Source organism: Chenopodium quinoa, unplaced genomic scaffold, assembly GCF_001683475.1.
Source record: "Chenopodium quinoa cultivar QQ74 unplaced genomic scaffold, ASM168347v1, whole genome shotgun sequence".
NCBI classification, from domain to species: Eukaryota; Viridiplantae; Streptophyta; class Magnoliopsida; order Caryophyllales; family Amaranthaceae; genus Chenopodium; species Chenopodium quinoa.
In genome coordinates this window covers 3,472,106-3,478,105 of record NW_018743894.1, presented here as the reverse complement: position 1 = coordinate 3,478,105, position 6,000 = coordinate 3,472,106, and positions in this window count along the sequence as shown.

The window sequence follows — 6,000 nt, the reverse complement described above, 5'->3', positions numbered from 1 at the left end:
CGCCCTCTCTTGCAGGATTAAAGGGAATTTTACTTGTAATCACGCTTAATAAGATAATTAATAATCTTGTTTAGGCTTATATTCCATGAACGAACGAGAGCAAAAGAGAACCTTTACACCTATTGGCATAAGTTATGACACAGCAATCGATCGCCTTCATGCTTAAGGTCTCATAACTCCTATTGGACCAATTCAAGATCCCGCACCTAAGAAGAGGTTACCTAGTTAGAATCCAAATGAACACTGCAAGTACCATCAAGGTCGGGGTCATCCTATTGAGAGCTGTTGGAAGCTAAAAGAGGTCATCCAATATTTAATTGATAGTAACAAGATCCCATTGCCTCTAGCTAGCAAGAAGACCAGGTGATGATAAGCACAAGACAAGAGGCGAGCTGCAACGACAAGATTTCATGACCTCTTTTTCTATTTATTTTTCATTTTTTCCTCTCCCTAATACGTCTAGCATAGACACCTTTATTTTCCCTTAGATTAATTTTGTAGATTCATTCTTTTTCCCCTTTTAATAAAATGAGCATTTATTTCCTTATACATGATCATTTCATTATATTTCATTAAAAAAAATGTCAAACTAAGCACAAGGCATACCAATGATTTGAGGCACCCCTTGTAGCCACATGATATTGCCTTTCACCTTTATGATTTACAATCCTTTCTTCACAAACCACTTTGAGCCTCGTCTAACGATAGACCTTTCAGTTTTCAACCTACATCTACCTAACCTTGGGATGGGATTCAAGTGATCGCCAATAATAGATTTTTTTGTGCATTAACTCAACCAACATAGATTAAATAGTTTTAGGATTAATATATTGATTGTATGTTAGTTAGAAAGCGCACATGAATATGAGAAGAATAAAGTAGAGGCCTATTTTTAGGGCAAGTTCAATCTCTTTTAGGTTGGATTTGTACCTTCATCCTCGAATATCCAGTTATGGTTCTAGACCACTATAGAGTTAGCGATATCATGGATCGTGAAGGGGTGTAACCTTCACTCTGTTAATGGTTTACAAGTTCATAAAACTTGTTGGCGACTCTTTTGATCTATCTTCCTTCCATATGGACACCACCATACTTAAGTGTATGACCACACTGGGGCTTAAGTGGGGGATGCTTTAAATATTCCCTACAAGCCGCATTCTCTTTGTGGCCTCCAGCCGGCTGCTCACTAGTCTCTTTGTTCACTTCCTCCTCTAGATTTTCCTCGTCCTTAGAGGTCGAGTCCTTTGTGGAGGTGGAAACCTCAGCGTTGGCTACCGCTTCTTCTTCAGCCTGCTTCAGATGCTGGGTGTTGAACTCGTTACTTGCTGCATCAAACCAGAACTTTGAAGTTCTGAAGTCAACACCAGGATGGACCACCTTCCAGGTCATCTTCATAATGGCGTCATGATCATCCATCATCTGCTTAACCAAGGCTTCCTTCTCTTCATCAAACAAATACTTGTATTTTGATTTGAATTGGGTTTTGTGGTTTTGCAGACGGCCCTTCAGCTTGTCCACCCGCTCTTGTAGTCGGTCTACCTTTTTGTCCGCCTCCTCTAGAGGCTCCAGCTTGGCCTTGAGGGCCTTGACCTCATCTCGAAGCTCGGTGATCCACCCCCACGCTGCATCTAAGTCCTACTTGTCCTGCAGATTTACAAACGCCTCAGAATACATCATATCAAGAGTCAGAAGCTCGTTTTGAGCAATCTCAAAATTTGCAATATCAAGGGAAGAGGCGGCCCGAGCATTCGTAACCTTTACCTCTTTATTCTTCTCATTGAGCGGCCTTTTAAGCCTATTAACGCGCATTATAGACTACATTCGGCCAAATATGGGAAACTATTAGAACCAAGTGGCCAAATGCAAATATTAAAAGAAAAAAAAAAAAGCAATCTTTTACAAGTGATACCTTGAGGAGAAGTTCCAAAATGGCATCAAGATTGAGGGAGTCGACTCCTCAGACGGCCGACTTCTCGTCGAGGTCAAGGGTCCTCTACATCTTTCTGGCCAAATGTTGGACATTCGGCCTTTGAGGAGGAGCATCTGCATAATCAATGTATTGTAAGTAATGTTGTATATCTGGCCGAATGATCGGGTATCATCGGAGGTGCTAGATGATTGTTTATTAAACTTTACCCTAAAAGGATAGGGCAAAGGGTCAAGGGCAGATATACCTTCCGACTCTTGTTCAAGGGGAGTTTTTCCCCCACCACTTGCTGGGCCGACAGCAGTGTTTAGTGTCTTGCTACTCTTCGACACCCCTGGGGCATCCGGCCTAACTTGGGTTTTTCTGAGTGTGTGGTGGGGGGACGTCCCCTACCTTCCTGCCAGGCTTGAAATTGATGTGATTTCTAGCTTTGCCAGGAACAACCCCCTAGCTTTCTTCTCAAGCTTGGGTCTGGCTGTATAGTTAGAGAAGCCTTGGACGAGCCGCCCTCCACAAAATAAGCAAAGTTAGGACAACAGGTGGAGCTAAAGCACTTCTGTACATTTATAAGTTGGTAATTCTATACCTTGGGAGTCTTGCCCTCTTTAGGCTCCTTATTACGCCGTTTGCCCAAAATGGACAAACGGTATTGGGCGGCTGAAAGAGCAGCCAACTTCTTTGTTGTCGAGAGCTTTTCCATGGAAATATCTGCATCAAGAAAACAAGAGTTAGAAACAAACAAATAAAATCAAGTTCAAACAAAAAAGAATAAAACCAAACGGCCTACTACCTCTCGCCCTCTCCGAACTAAGACCGCAAGCGCCCAAGTACGTCCTGTCAAATAGCCACTCATGACAAAGAATGTAGCTTTGGGGGATTACCTCCTTCCCCCTTGTCTATTCATTTGTCCAAACAGCCACTGTAAACAGGCCGAGGTTCAGAATATGCTCCTGCACCTGTCTTGGGACAGGCAGCAGGGCCTTCTTCCCAGCAAGAAGAGGAGGGTCCCGGTTCCACCCATTGTATTTCTAGTTGAGCAGGCAGTCGGGGGAGGGGACTATGTAAAATTTCTTCCTCCATTCCTTCCATTTGGACTCCTTCCCCACTACCATCATGTACTCATTATGGCTAGTAAGGGTGAACCATCCAGCTCCGCTTGATTGTAGGGTCTTGCTTAACTAATGCATGTAGGCAAATGCCTAAAAGCTGGGATCCACCTCCAGCATTTCACATGCCGTAACAAAGCCCATTATGTTGACCCAAGAGTTGGGGGCTAGTTGCCAAATACCCAGTTGGTCCATCTAGGATCCCCTCCACGACCGGATGGAGAGGGAAGCGCAGACTAGCTTGAATGGCCGCCTCATAGGAACCAAAGCATTGGTCATCGTAGCTGGCCTTCTCTGGCCAAACGACTTTATCCACATCATCCGGCATAGAGAGTAGAAACTCATGTCCCATGACATGTTTGGAAATGAACTTCCCAAAGTCCTCCGTCATCTTCTCCCGCTTGCTTTTGGGAACATGCAAATAATAAAAGGTACGTTCCAGCCAGCACAAAGTAGACGGCTCCGCCCATCCTTCCCCCTTGTCCACTAACAGGGATTCTCTAGCAAAATTTAACTTTGAACGCGCCTCCTCTGAGTCAATGGAGGCACTGTCAAAAGATGATGAATTAGAGTCATCATCAAAGCTATCGTCCAAGTTGGGGGCCTGCTAGCTAGTGCTAGCAGTGTCCTCCCTTATTTCCTCATCCGGCACCAAATCACTTGGCTCGGGAACGTGTTGTTCATCATCCGAATCCTCTAAAATCGAGGAGTTCGGGGTATTAACAGCATTAGGCGGACGATCATGAATTTCGGTAGCAAGCGCCCTATTGGAGCCCTCCGAATATACGATCGAGTTTTTTGAATGGTACAAGGTACCATTCGTCCTATACTTCCTACTGGTTTGCTTCATTCTAGCCATGGTGTCCTGCAAAGGCACAGACACGGTCGAATTTGGAGAAGTTCTCAAAGGGGAGTCCTGATAAATCACATTTATATAGGATTTATAGGCACGTTTCTGCTAAATTTATAGTAGTTTTTTAGGTCTTTTTGTTGCTTTTTAGGACGCAAATGCATAAGTTGTTTGTTTTGTGCTCTATTACACCCCGTTTGTGTTTTTCTTAATGTTTCAGGTGATTTTATAGTCATTTTGACGCTTTCGAAGTGTTTAGAGTTGATTCGAAGATATTTAGATGGAAGCCGATGAATCGAGTTTATTAATCAAAGATACCATGTTCGTGAATGTTGATTTTGAGATTTATATGCATGAGGAATGAATATAGCATCCACAAAGGTCGTTATTCACTTTTAAAAAACGAATTTGAGTTAGAAACGAAGAAAAACGATATTTTACAAAGTGGCAAAACTGAACTTTGTCCACTCATTTGATCATAACTTGAGTTTTAAATATTGGATTTAAATAATTCAAATTGCGTTGGAAACTAGACTTGAAGATCTATCCAATGATAGGTCACACACCTCAAGAAGCTTCCTAGAACAAAGTTATGGGCGTTTGAGTAATGCAGTCAGCCACCCGCGGGATGTTGCTGCGCCCCTGTCCCGCGACCACTCGACACCAACCGCTGTTATTGCAAGGGCGCGAGGTCTGGTCGAGCAGCCTTGAAGCCTCGAGTAGCTTTTTCATTCCACATCATCACAAGTCTTCAGGCACGTCATCTTCTATCTGAAGGAATTGTGTCTTCGATAAGTGCAATTACTAGATATACCAAGGATCACTATTATGGAGATAATAAGTTTGTTCTTTTGGGTCGTCATTATCTGTTGCTAGACTATGATCAATGATCTTTGGGCTAGTCAAATAGTCCAAAGCCTACTAGAATGGATCCTATGAGGTCACACAACAAGGGTATTGGTTTAAGCAAGTAAGAGGCCCATTAATGGGCCTCATGAGCAATTAACTAATCATGAAATGGATTGGGCTAGCATAGTTAGATGAGAATAAGGTTTTGGGCTTTTGACATGAGCTCTTATTTAGAGATGAGATCTATAAATAAGATCCATGCCTAGGGTTGCTTGCAAGAAGTCATAATTCACACACAGTGTATTTTGACATCAAGGCAACCAATCCCAAAACCCTAATTCCTCTCTCTAACTCACGGCTATCTCTCTCCTCCCCTTGTCCGTACGGTCGGCCACTTTTGGTGGCGCGTGTGGTGGTTCATGGTGGTTCGTTGCTCGCTCTTCTCCGTATAAGGTCAATTGAAGGGTTCAATTGCAACTAACTAGCATTAGTGGAGGTCTTAATCTGTACCCGTGGACCAAGTAGAGGAATCACGCTTGAGGTTCTTTATCTCCCATTGTTCTTGCTCGATAGCACGTGGAATCACGCTTCAAAGGTACGATTATATGCTCTTTATGTGTTATGCATTAGATCTTTAGATTAGGTACTGTATGAATATGATTCATGTTTTTCCGCTGCGTAGTACCTATAAACTCCTATAGTGGTATCAGCTAGCCTATTGCATTTACGCATATTGACTATAATTCTTTGATAGTCCACAATTTTAATTCAATTAGGAGGGAGAATAATTAAATATGGTTCAATCTTTATATTAAATGGAGATTTAATTTTTTGGATATGTTTAAATATGATTTAAATTGCTCAATTATTCTAGCAAAATCCGATTTAAGACCTAGAATTTTCGAAAATTGTGATAGAAATAAACCCCCAAATTTTGATTTTTTGATAATTTTCGAAGATTTATGCTTCATAATTTTAATTAGATTGATTTGATACATAAAATATGATTTTTGTATAATCAATAATTTTATCTAAATGTTAGATTAAATTTAAATTAAATTTATGAAGAACCCTAAAATTGAAATTGAATTATGAATTTAATTTCAAAATTGAATTAGGCATAAAAGTTATGTTTTAATTCAAAAGACCTAAATTAATTTAATTCAAAAAATGTTGTTTAATTAAATTAAAATCTCAAAAAAAAACAAGGAAAAGATTAACTTTGGGAAGAGGCAGCCGTGGCTAGGTGGACGAACCACCGTTAGGTG